This window comes from Falco peregrinus, chromosome 7 (assembly GCF_023634155.1).
Source record: "Falco peregrinus isolate bFalPer1 chromosome 7, bFalPer1.pri, whole genome shotgun sequence".
In the NCBI taxonomy this organism is placed as follows: domain Eukaryota; kingdom Metazoa; phylum Chordata; class Aves; order Falconiformes; family Falconidae; genus Falco; species Falco peregrinus.
This window is the reverse complement of record NC_073727.1, coordinates 60086401-60101062: the sequence shown is the minus strand read 5'-3', so window position 1 is coordinate 60101062 and position 14662 is coordinate 60086401.

The window sequence follows — 14662 nt, the reverse complement described above, 5'->3', positions numbered from 1 at the left end:
TGTTCAAGAAAGGCTCTCTAAAACACTTTTGAAGACTACAGTTCCCATTTGATTGATGAGTTAAGAGATCACAGTGAGCGCTGTTACACACAAAAAGTCAGAGCTGATAAGTGTACAGGACACACATTTAATCCTCAGGAGGGAAAAAGAAAAACTAATGGAGCAATACTGAAATGCAAAAGGTAAGAAGCAGCTGGCTTTAAATTAATACCTATTGAAACGGTGTAGGTGGAAATAGGCCAACTTTTAAGGCAATTTAGAGGAATCCTATTTTTACCATATCACTAATTACTGAACTTTGTAAATTAGTTCTGTACTTTTAAAAACTCCATTAGGCATATCTACTTAAGAAAAAAGTAATCATACATTAGTTCTTCAGCACAGCAAATCATACTACAGTTTTATTTCAGGGCGTGATGTCACCGTTATGAAGCTTATAAGCTATAAAGCTCTACAAGGTACTTGTGAAAAAGAGCAAGCACTCTAATAGAGAGGAATTTCAATTTGAATGTAAGAGTGCAACTATACAAGAGTGCTGTTGTTAATTATTACAGAATCACCACACAGCAATGGAACCATATTCCCTCCTGAAGTGTCTTTCTTACCCTTCTGCTGTAGGGAAGGAGGCAGGGCACGAGTTGCACAGGATGCACAAGGATGGCCATACTGAAGCAGTTCTAAATTGGTTTCCAATTTTAGCTTCAAACTATTCAAGGGGTAGCTAATGTTGCATAACTTGCAAATCCTGCATTGTGATCTAGGAAATGAAACAACCACATTTCCTATTCAGATGAATCTCACTGATATATTTTCACATTTGCAGTCCTTTGCCTGGGAACAATCAGAATCTGAATCATGCTCCTTGCCTATGATTGCTCACCTAAACATACTGTCCTGCCAAAAACCATGCTGGCTTGCCAATGGTTTGCACGCACATTCTTCCAATATTTGAAGTAATGGCTCTTCACCACAGAAGATGCTGGATAACGCAGTTTACCCAAACTCCAAATAATTACTGCTTCTTTGAATTGCCTTAATTCTCAGAATTTCCACCTGATATCAACATCACTTTGTGCTATGCACTTCACTGATACGCTAAAATTTAGGACAGTGCTGGAGAGTCTATAACCTGAATGCAGTGAAAGTGAGACACAGGAGAGGGTAATTTGATCAAGGCTGCTCAACAAAGCTCTGGCAAAATTTACAGGAAGAGCTAGATATTCTAATAGAAGGTTTTAAACGTAAGAGCATTAATTATAATAAACACTTATGAAAATGAAATAAACAAATAATAATAAATCCCCTAACTTTGAGACACAACAAATGAAGAATAAAATATTATTTTTACAATAAAAGATTACGTGTTTTCTTTCCCAGCGACAGAACCCAGAATTCTTTTAACTAATTTGTTGAGGGAATATGCCACAGTGGAATTTAGTATGACGGATTAAACTATGTTAATACATTTTCCAGCTTTGGGTCCCCCGTCCCATTGCCCCATCTATGACCTTTCTAACTCAGGAACTACGTTATTTGTTCTACTAACAAGCACCCATCCATGCCACAGGATATCATGGTTGAACAGAAATTATTTGAAGTGCAAGCACAAAACAAAGAACACATGACATTACAAAGCATATGTGTGTATGTATGTGTACTTGCTGAATATAATCTCTGTGATGATATTACTGCCACTTATAAAATAATAATTTAAAGTGATTTTTAGAAGATTGATCCCTCGCATTTTGGCTAAGTATAACCTGTAAATCAATGCCATATACATCACAGTCCCAGTATCTTTCCTAATAAGGTGTTCCCATGCAAAGGTGCTGTGTAGGGGAAAACGGCAGCTGGGAAAATCATTTATCTTTATAAATTACTTGTATGGAAGACTCAGTATGTTGCTTTTTACCTTTGTTTCTTCTCATATGTATCTCACTATCGCAAAACAACGTACACATGACAAATGTAATGTATACACATTCTGCTTGGAGAGTGTTTTCAAGACTTTCCTTGGAACTCTTACTAATGGTCTAACCAATTCACCCCCAAGATCTGTTTGTTGGAGGATGGTGAGCTGAACATCTGATCCTGAAAAGTATCAGCAATCATCCATGCCTTCTTCAGGCTGACACACAATTGTAAGCTCCGATTTAAAGTCTAAAGGACAGAAATAGTAGCAACAGACTGGAAAATTAGTCTATGCAGCTGCATCATTAATCCCTTTATTAGATTCAAGCCTCAGGTACCAAACCAGCAAAACATGTAAGCACACAAGATAGCTAAACCCATGAGCCAGAGCAGGACAAAGCAATCTTAATGCAGATCTGCATGTGGCGACAGTTTTCCTTAAAAAAATAATCTAATCTAATTCCAACTGAAGCCTGCCCATTCTTGCTGAACTATATATGGCTTTCCCAATAATATGCACTAAGAAAGTTGTATTTCTTTTCTCAGTGTCCTGTTTTCTCATCCCTTATCACTTGGTCCTGCCTTTCATTCATAAAATCCTGAAAAACCACACTCTTCAGCAAGAAGGCTGCAAATTGCCTTTGGTATCCAACAAAAGTAAGAAAATGGGTTTGTCTTACCACCATCTCTTGATCCCCCGTGGGAGCAGTCGTGTTAATTACCAAAACTTAGAGGAAATGATTCCCATTCTCACTTGTTTTAAGGCCCCTTTAAGGCTGAAGCAGTGTGAGCTGACTCAGTGTAAATAAGGCTCATTAAGTTTAATGCTGATGATGTCTGGCCAGCGTTAGTGCAAGGAAAAGTTTTGCCTGCCCTTTCACTACTATTTCTCCTGTTTTCTTCCTAAAACTGAGGCAATTTTTAGCTATTTATGGACAAAGAGTGCAATCCCTGGACCGGGAAGCAAGGGGCATGAAATTGCTGCTGCCCCATCCTTTCTCATTCTTATTGCTAAGGGCGAAATATCCTGAAGAGGGGAAAAAAATCCACTTTTTTTCCACATCACATTTTTTTGCATTATATCAGACAGACTGTTCTGAAAAACGGTAGAATGTCTACTGTAAAGTGTCTGTGCTAACAAGAGGGTTTTTTCATTCAAAATGTAAATGCTGGTAGTATCAACATCTGGAGGACTGTAGCCTTAGGCACCATTACAAGAAGCAAGAGATTTGGACAGGATACATTCAATCTTGCTTTAATGGTATGATGTTCTGCCAAGATAAACTTCTAAGCTTTGACATATTTTATTTTGAAAAATGTTATCGTCAGGTGTAAAGGAAATTCTTCTTCACTGAGGAGAGTTTTGTAGCAGCGTATCTGATGACATAATTACTATATGACTACATATTTCATGAACATCTTTCCTGACCTGAATAAACAAGAAGCAACAAACATTCTTTCTGATGACAACCCCATACACCAGCAGATTTAAATAACAACAAAAGGAAAGGACTGACTCTCACTAAGGATCTGTATGGGAATTATTTTCCATCAATGTGCTGAACTTTAAATCCATTGCTCCTAATTAAAGCAAGTCACCCACTCAAAGGCTTCTTATTCCAAGACTCTCTGCCTTCAGCCTTCAGAATCTCAAGTCCTCACACCATTCCAAACCCTTCACTTTTGCCATGCCTTGCTGCCCACTTTGATTAAAAAGCAGTTGTTGCCTCCTGCTGTGACTGCTCGGATGTTATAGGTGCCAGTTTCTCTCCAAAATTGTCTTTATGCACTCTCCTGTGGACTGCTCAAAACACTTCTTGACACTGCTTAGGCTTCTCTGTCCATCTTTGTCTACTCAGTTCAGTTGCAGCTTTGATATGACTGCAGAAAACCTAGAATGAGGATGCGCTTGCCACATACCCTGCATGGGGCTCTAATGGCAGAATAAAAAGGTCACATCTGGGAAAAACGTATAGCCTTACATGTTTACCTTTAACCACAGAGCAGACACTTCTATGAAGAGGTGGGAAAAAAGGAGGATGTGAAATTCAAGTAGAAAAATAGGAAACATACGGCTCACCCAATGCCAAAATTTCCAAAGGCAACACATAATCACAAGGTGACCTAGGTACGCTCGGCATCCTCAAATTAGGATGTATGCTGCTGAATACTGCTACTCTGGGGCAAACACCTGCTTCTAGAGACCTGAAACCATGAAACGACTTTTCTTAGGGCTTTGAAGCTCTCTGCCCCACACAACTTATAGTACAGGAGCATACTTCATGTGAATAATACTGTGATGATTGTGGAAAAGATTCTCAGCTGGTTTAAATCAGTACAAGTTCACTGAAATTAACCAGCTAAAAGTCAACTATGACGATGTGAATGAAAATCTTAGAATCATGTTCAAGTAGCAATGTTTTGTAGTAAATCCATCAGAAACACTAATAAATCCCCCTTTTTTCTTGGACTAAAGAAAAATTGGACATTTCACTGATAATCACACTGCACCCCCTACAATCCTGTGTGCTCAGCAGCAGCTGTTCCTGGGATGTCATTCCAAAACCTGCTTTTCAACAACTCAGACACATAGCTTCCACTTTCTTGGGTTAACTTTGGCTCCATAATCCACGTGTATCACAGATGTAAAAACTCATATCTTTTCTAACTAATTCAGTTTGTACTTTTTCACTGTAGCATTAATGTAACACAACATGAGTATTTCCCAGAAGTAGTATTTGTCATTATAACACAGTGCTCAATTCATTCACTAAACAAAAAGTTTGCAGAGCTCCTGGAAGTGGCCAGCTTCAGATAACGAGACCATTGGATTAAATATAGGTTTAGACTTCTTTTTTTAATCTTTCCCTTTATCTTCATCCAAATCCCCACTCCCTTTTGGCTGCTGTCACTACAGCACTTCAGATTCTGGCACAGAACCAGTAAAGGAGGTATTTCAAGAGATGGTAAATCAACTTATTCAACGCTCTCCCTGGCTTCCTTTCTCAGAGGTCAAATATGTTTTCAAACCAGTAGAAGAAGTGAAAGTTCTTTCAAGTCTCACTTCTCACAAGGCAGGACAAGCAGAGGGGTTTTTTCCAATATTCACTGCTAACGACATGCAAGTCTCGGAAGAGTCTCTTTTCTTCTCTGAGCCATGGGATACGCACAAAGGCTTACTCATTACCTTTTCATATTTTCTCCAAAATGTCAGATACAGGGCTATCAGCATAATGGGACAAGGAATGTACATGTATATCACGTTTCATTATCCACCTTTATTTTTAACTCCGATTCCCAAGCCAGCTCCAAGAAAAAATGCCAACTTTCATGTGTATATGGGAACAGTCTCAATGATAATTTCAAGAGAACAAGCTTGCAGAAATAACAGTCTTGACATGTAGTTACTCCCTCTATATAATAATATCTCAGTTCCAAAGAGGTTGAAACATATATTTTTGTAAATATATCGAAAACTCTTGTAGTCACATTACAACTAACAAGGAAATGACTGCAATAGCACAATTCACAGACCAGATAGAAACGCCACTGCATCTCAGGAGGTGCAGAAACAGAGCACACATTTTTATAACCTTGTTAAACAATGACACATCTTTCTATGTAATTGTCCTGACTTCAGTTCAAATGCAAAAGTAATGCCATCAGAATAATATAGCAAAATGTGTATACAACCATCCTGACAGCTGGCCAAGCCAGACTCATCTATTTGTCGAAAGACTAATCACCACTGCAGCATTTCACTGTGGCATGCCAAATTTACCTTTCATTTTTTACAGCAGTTGCTGACCAATACTGAGCACTTATTTTCAAACATGATGATGTTCTATGAGAAGCGGTTTCAAGTGCTATTTATACGCTTTATTAACTATTTTTGAAGGTTAACATAAGATATGGGTGGAAAGGAAAGGGAAGAAAAACATAGTATCACCACTACAAGTATTTGATTGCTTGTCCAAATTAGTCTTAAAAAAGGAATTTATGAAAGTGATGCTTTAGTCAAACAGAAGCAACCACAACCAACACTGAACAGCTGGAGGTACCTCTATGGCAGGAGGTCAGATTAAATTATATAGTGAGCATTATTCATAAGGCATTATTCATCTCACCTTAAAGCAAGCATCTAAACAAAGTCAAATGGATTGTAGCAAGTGTTCTCCATTGACTAGAAAGGCAGCCTGACTACCTCAGATGTATGTGTCTTCACTGTAGCTATCCCTTAAGGTGAAATGAATTCCTGTTTGATTCCAGAATTTACTTTCTACATAGTAGAGCAATTCTACCTTCATTGCAAAGTATTTTTCCCCCGATCACATTAGTAGAAACATATTACAGAACCAAAATCTAGTAGGTTTTCACTAGCTTAATTAGCAACATTCAATTTTCCTGAGGTTCTCAAAATACAGATGTGCTAACCATCAATTACCCCTGTTTTACAAGTGAGGAAAACTGAAAGTTAACATGAAAGTTAACAAGACCTTGCCATGATCTTCTATAGGTCAAAAGGTTACACTAAAACTAGAATCAAAGCCCTAGGACACACTCTTCCATACTACATTTCCTCCTACCTTAGAATTACCATCATCTACTGTTAGTCCAGCTCTGCTGCATACTATTTGACAAATTCATAGGTGAATATGAAGATTAACAAGAAAAATAAAATATGCAGTGAACAAGATGAAATATTTATTTTCTTTTAACAGCTTAAGACAAACACCATCCCTGCTTATTACACAGTGCATCCACATAGCACACTGCAGCATGACACAGTTGCCCAGCTGGCACCAGAATGAAACACACTACAGAAGTTTCAGAATGGTGCTGAGCCCCAGTTATTAGCCTTGTGAAGGGAAAAAACCTTACTATCCTGAGCAGTGGGCCAGGCAAATACAGTTTACGTATCTTTTAGCACTTGAGCTTTCAACAGTGCATTGTGCTTTGTAGATTTATCAGCCCGGTCTAGGTGAGATGGGGATGGTCTTCACGCTCTGCTGCCCCATGTAGACATATACTAAATTCTCTGTGAAAGCAGCTAGCTAACTAAAATAATACTGCACATCATCCTATAAAAAACAGTACAGACAAGGATTCAAGATCTTCTTTTATTTTTTTCCCCACAATTCTGAGACAGATAAGCAGTTTTAAGCATTTACTACTGGGTTAGTTGGAGTATAAAAACTCACCTGTACACACACATACATATGTATACACCAACACAGACATAGACACATGCTTCTGTATAAATACAATACTCTTCTCTCACTGATATGTTCACCCATATTCACTTTGTTGTTACTTGTCATAAGTACATTAAACTACTACCAAAGCACAGTCTTTTCTTAATTGTTCATAGAAGAATCATTTCAGTGATATTTTTGCCAGAGTAGGCAGAAAACTAGTCCTCAACACCATGATGCACTGGAAGGAGGATGCCTTCCAACCTTGTATCTGTACTGCTATCCTGCCAAGAACAAGTCTTTACCAGTAGTCTGAAACCCTGGCACACAAATGTGACTTACTGCACTGATTAATGCTGATTTACCTGCCTGCACCCAGAACACAAGTCAAAGGAGCAGGAATGCCAGCACAGTACTAGCATGTTTGAGGCAATGATCTTGCCAAAATGCTACCTATTAAACACTCTGGAACTGATGCAATGAAATCTGTTGTTAGAAGACTTGGGTAATGTCAGGATAAAAACAAACCATAATGAATTTTCACCATTATTTCCTTCCTTTAATATAGTTTTCAGCTCTTTTGAAATAATGTAAATTTCTGTAGTCCTTTGCTAATGTGGCCCATTTATTCTAATATTATACAGAATTACATTTGTGGATATCAAAAACATTTCAGTTCTGCTAAACAGAAATTATTCTTAGCAATGAAATTATTTCACTGGAAAACAAATATATGCATTATCAGTACAGAAAACCTCTAGGTAAGCCTCAATACTGTAATGTTTCATAAATATTAGATTACTGATGAAAAAGCATTTAACACGCAAGGTCTGATCACACAAACATAGCTATGCACTACCAAACGAGGATTACAGGTTAGGATATTTCAGTTAACAATAAGACAAAGAAGTCCCTCCTATACAACAAAAAATTAGCAAACAGTCCAAAATCAAGGATATACTTGTATAATAGTGAAAACAACATAAATATATGTTTTTCATTTTCCTTAGCTCAAAGTTAAATAGCAACATTTTAAAACTCTTTTAATTAAGGGGTGCAAGGACATTCTGTCTTTAACTGCTGCTTCTTCCTTGACATTCCATTACCCAAATCAAAAGTCATTAAAGACCACTAAATAATTCATTTTGATAAAAACAAAACCAAAACAAGTGAGCAGTTTTAAAGGAAAACTGTTTTGTTATGATGCTTTATAGTATCATTAAGCCAAAACTGCATGCAATTTTCTTCTCTCATTCATACCCTCTTCTGGGTGGCTACAACACTAACATGCTGTCTTGTCTCCTGTCTTGTACTGTCTTTTTTCCAACTTTGGCTACCCACAGACTGGATGCTTCTTGTTTCAGGTTTTCTGTTTTCCCTGTCACTTTATAATGCCATGAAAGACAGGTTTAGAGGGAAGCTGACAAGTCTAGATCTCATAGTATGTGTTCAGATACTTAAGCAATATGTGGCAACACAAAATCTTTCAGTCACATGGACAGCCAAGGCCAAAGTTACAATGCTGATGAGCCCTAAAACATTCAAAGCAGATCACTGCAAGCAACAGGAATCCAATGTTAAATATGATCAGTACAATAAATAGTTTATTACTCAATGAAGAAAGAAAAAATCCATAAACAACCTTTGTTGTGGCACTTGCTTCTAAAACTACTTCTGCAAGACTGTCAAGCAATTCTACAATAATTATGTACAATGATCAAAATGAGACACCTACTTCAGCCTCCTATTGATCATGGTTCAGTTCAAAGCAGTTTTCTAACTTACAGACTGTGGTTCATACGAAACTCTCTTGCATTAGCATTGAAAAACATATGAATATGTTAAACATATGAACAGATTGTGTAGGAGTTGCCAAAACAGATGCAAACCTGGGTCTGCCGAGTCTGGTTTCTCACCTCTAGCAACCATTTGTTTTACTGGGAAGCGAACACCTTCTCCAAGGCTTGTGTGACCATGATTTGGCATGGGGGCTGAGAGTTTCACAGAAGTCCATGAGAATTAGCCCCAGTGGCATTAAGGACACAGCCATCTCTATCTAGGAGACTATGAAAGGCATGCAGAAGAAGAAGGAAATGGTAAGACATCCCAAGAGTGTGTCATACCCCTCCATACGTTTCTGCTTACAGCCAGAGATTCATCAGTAATTTCTGTGACACATAAACAAACAAAACTTTGACAGCTGATTTACTAAAGCAGGAATGGCAATAATAATAAAACCATCAAAACTCCATAAAGGCCTTTAATGTGTCTGAAGATATGTTCATTACTGCAATAACTGTTAAGTGTTTCCTTTGCTGTTAACAGTTTTTATGGCAAAGCTTTGAAGAACGTCCCACAGGTTATCAGTAACAGCTCTATCTGTTGCATATAAAATAAGAACAAACTAAACAATCCAGAAAACTACTTCCAAGTTGTGGCCCAGGACTAAAGCTGGAATCATGACAGGACAGATCTGTTGCTGGTCTCATCTGGCATAGTCCCAATGAAAGAAAGCCGTATCAATTGACACCAGCTGAGAATATAGTTTGATACGTCCCCTTATTCACTCAACTTAAGTCTGTATTCTCCTTTTTTTCCCCTTTTATGTTCTAGTCACCAACACCATTCTGGCCAGTCACTAATAGTCCTTAAAGGCTAATCTTCCTGTTAGCTTGCATTTAAAAATTAATCTCAGATGCAGGAAATGAAAGCCTTCCTCTCAAACATAAAGCAGATTCCAACTGAAAACTAAAGAATTCACGCTTCAAACCACTCTCCAAGGATGTCTTTCTCTATTGGTAACATTTGGAGATGTTTGAAAGGGAGCTAATGAAGACAGGTTTATGTGACTGGTTATAATTTTACCTTCACAACCGCACATTTCACATTTGTCTCAGTGAATTATCTGGTAAAATATTTCATGATAATGAATTCTTTAAAAGGCTTTGGTATCAGTGAAATATTTTGAGCTGAAGTTTCAAGAGCAGTCAGTAAAGTGAGCTTGCATAAAAATGCACAAATGGCTAATTGCTCAAAAAAAGTTAAAACATTCAAGCACATTATAAACATAAAATGTTGTAGTGCTTCAAAACACTATATGACTGAAAATATGATGACAAAGCAGAACGGGACAGGTAGAAGAGGAAGTGGGTAAGAACTAGGGACAAACTATCTAAGTAGCCCATTTTACAAGCTGTGTGATCAATCCTAAAGATCTTCCGGTGCTCACTGCCCATTTTTTCTTGCTGTGGCAATAAGAAGATTTTAACTGAACTAAGCTTTTCAGAGAATTAAACTAATTGAGATCAACAAGTCTTCCTGTTGTTTCTGAAGTGCCATTGCAGCATTACCATGGATGGCTGTGAGGAAAAAAACTTACTTGATGAAGCTGTCAGACCTCACCAGTCCTCTTCCCACCTGCCTATTTCCTGCAGCGGCTCATGAGAAGCAGGCAGCTGCCCTTCAGTGGTGTTCTCTCCATGCTTATGAACTGCAGATTATAAGGATGACTCTCCTGGCCTTCACTGAATTAATTTTCCAAAGAGTTTTTCCCCAGCTTTACCAGGCAGCAGAGTGGGTATTGACTGAAGAGCCTCAAACCCTTGACTTTCAAAGAAAAACTGAAGACCTGTGATGAGATTATTTTATAAAGATGTCTAACCCTGCGAGAGGTCTACCATATTTGCTGTGGCTTGAGGACACAGTATAAATGTGCATTGTTGATATCTTCAGAATTACTGGTAGATGACAGTTACTGTTTATTTGCAGCATGGGTTTTTTTGCAGCATGCAGATTAGTGTCTTGCTGTGCTGAACATGAATTGTATTCACCTTTATTTTTTAAAAAAGTGACAAAGAAGTAACCGCACTGATCTACTTTTGTTAACTTTGTGCAAAACTTAAAAAATTATTCTAACAACAAATTTATCATTGCTCTGATTCTGTACCACCAGGCCATTTTAACTCGCGTACTCACGCATCATAGAAAAAATATTTTGCCACTGCTGTTGTCCTGAAAATGCATGTGCCTATCAAATGTGTTCATTGTGTCACAGGTATTTATAAAAACCGGAATATAACACAAGAACAACCTCACTACTGTCATGTCACGGATGCTGTATGTCACCAAGCAGCAGACACTTCTGCAACGATTTAATTTAGGAAAGTTATACCTTCCTACTCATAAATGAATACTTGCAAGAATTATACATGCTTGTAAGTGATTTTACAATTAGGATATATTTTCATGCAGTATGTATACATTTAGGAGGAAGTAATTACTCTAAGGGGGGGGGGGGGTGGGGTGTTACAACATTGTAGAAGTGAATTTATCCACAGATTTTATATTAATATTTCCTGTGGCAGCCTGACTAAGAAAAGTGAGGTATTTTTCTCTATGATCATTTTTTGTGCACAAAGAAAACATGTGAATGCTGAAATTTAATAAATTCAAAGTTTTTAAATTCAGGTATTTGATTTCCTCTTGGCCTAGATTCCTATGGAAAACAATAAAGCAAATTCAACAGTTATCTGTCTGTTGTTCCCTAACATAAATTTTGAAGTCACTACGCAGTTTCAACCAAACTTTACTGAGGGGGAAAGGTCTAAAAAAAAAATACCTTAAAACTCTTACAGTTTTCTTTAAAATTGGAAACTGGAGAGAGAAAAGAGATTCTATTCATATTTCAACCAAGAAAAGTTATAAGCTCTTTCTTAATTAGACATCAAGAATTCTCATAAAACAGAGACATCAGAAACCAGGCTCTCAAAATTCCTCATTTCTATTACATTTCACTTAGTGGTCTGTCTTATCTGTAACTTTTTGAAGTTCCTCTTGTTTTGTTTTGTTTTGCTTTAAAATACAACTGTAAGATACCAAATGCTTAGATGTTTATCTAACCATATATAGGGTTTGAAAAATCTGTTGCAAGTAGGATGTTTTCCTAAGCAACTGCTATCAGCTGCTGCCAAATCTAAAAAATACATTTCTAGTCCTTCTGGTTTTAATGAAAATCTTCCAATGCTTTCTGAGCAGTTAGAATGGAAGCTGAGGGAGAAGACTAGTACACAAACGCTGGCCTGACCAGTCACTTCTCACTTCTGAAGAAACCAGATGTACACAAAAGGCACGGAAGGAAGCAAGCTGTTTTTCTCTTCACTATCTATTGAAAGATGGTTTCTGATATATCTAGGAACACTTAAAGGTGCAGCATTTAGCCACAGTTAACCAGTTAAATCCAGTATCTCTTATTTCTTATGGATAATATGATCACAAAATTAGTTTTAATTAAATAGAATTAATTCTCTGATTACTCGGTACTCCTTAAAATGCTTCTGAATGCACATGTGAGATCGGCTAGTGGCCTCTGTGGAGACTGTAAGTGGAATAGCTGCAGTTTTTCACTGTCTGTGTTTGTACAATGTCTTGGTCATGTGAAACATTATACAAGCACTAGGTATTATGGCTGGTATTTGAGAGTTTTCACGTCACAAGGTCATCTGTGAATGCAGCACTGATGACGGCATTCTTTGCAGAGGTGACATCGAATGGCTTCGAGATGTTGCGCTATTCTTTCTTCTTAATGAACGATGACACATTCTGCAAGAACTTGTGGTAAGCCAGTTGCTACCTCAGACTGTTACAATCAGCACACTGGGGAAATCTGCTTCAATTTCTGTATGTGACACTGGGCAAGTCCCTCACCCTGTCTCACATGAATGAGGGTAAATGTAATACCCGATTCTACCTTCAGGGAGAGTGTCAAGAGAAGTATTTTAAATTACTCATACTCAGCAGCTACACAGCGGGGATCTGTGCAACTACCTAGCAAGTTTACTGAAGGTATACAGGAATATATCTGCTGTTCTCAATCTGGCAGCTCTTCTAACTGTTATGCTAACTTTAATGGCTACCTCCAAATATTTAATCCACCTGAAAATGTTAATACTGCTATCTAATAGGTAATGTATCAGGTCCTTGTTTAAGAAATAAAAAAATAAAAAATCCCAGGTCTATGAGTGTTCATACTTACACCCTTTCTAGTCCTACACTGGAAGTTTCATGTGTCATTTCTGCTGCCTGAGGCAGAACAAGATAAATCATTCCAAAACTGTCATGCTTTTTGCCAAGAGCACTCAGAAGACACACCTCCCCCCCGGTTAAGGCAACCCTTTATAAACACTTTTAAAAAGTTAACATGGAGTCACGGAAGTATATACATTACTTCTGACTAGCAAAGAAAACTCAGAAATGTACTAAACACTGGGTGCCTCTACGGGAAACAACTGCAGGCATATCAAGTAATACTGTCCTGTTCCTTTTGATCTTCTCGGCAGTTGCAGGCTGTAAGGGTGAATGAGAGGAGGTATGTGTGGCCAAAGAAATTTGCATTACACAGCCTTCCTTAATAAACCAATAACGACAAAAGGGAAAATGTTCAGTTGCCCCAAACACCAGAAACTTCACAGAGTATTGTGCCCAGGTGTGTAAGTCCAAGCTCTCAGCACAGTGCTTTGTCAGGCCAAATTAAAGACCACAAGATCTACTTAGATTCTTAACACTGTATAAGCAAAAGTATCTTTTAGCCTTTTAAACACTTTCCTATAAATCTTCTTCTACTTTTACTGATAGTGAATTCTTATAATGCTTTAAAATATATTGGGACCCAGTTCCAATACCAGCACATCCTAATTGCCAACGTGTTTTTTTTAGTGAAATGATGTAATCATAAATTCACAGTAACTGCAAGTAATTTCAGGTTTCCGTTTGCCTTGAGGCTTCTTGATATATGCCATTTCAGGGACAGAAAGCATCAGAGAAAAAAAAAAAGTAAATTGATAAAGTAACCTAAAGCAAGCTTCAGCCAAAACAGCAGAAAGATTTGTGCAGTCCTTCCAAAGCTTTGCACGTATTTTCCATGTCTTTCTCAACTGCACAAGACAAAACAACAGATCTGGGGTTTTAACAACTATTTTTACCTGAACAGAGTTAGTGCTCATAAACGGCAATGTTTCTCAGCATACCGTTTGCCATTTCCTGTTTGGTTGGGGTTTTTTTGACAATGAAAGTTATTTTAAAAGATTTGTCTCAAGTGTTACCTCTTGTTAACATTTTCATCCACAGTACTACAAAAGACATCACACACCACAGCAGAACTTTCCTAGAAGTTGATAGCTTTGTACCCCCACACACGCATATGAGGAAAATTGTAAAAGGCTCCTGAGAAAATCTGAGAATTTATAATGAATTAACAATAAATCAGGTAGCAACCTATGTCCACCTCTAAGGTATGGACATATCAGCATCTGCATATATAAAAACATCAAAGTAAGTGTGGAAGACAAAAAATCATCACTTCAAAGGAACAAATAATATATAATTGTTTAAACTGAGGAAGGTCCTCGATTGATGAGTATAAATAAATTGTTCAAACATTTGGTGAGACACATACTAACTGTTCATGTCTCCTCACAAGCTGCAACCTGTTCAAGGCTACTGAAATGTGAGGGGAAAAAAATCCCAACCACCCACACCTTTTTTGCCCAGCCAAATCATCC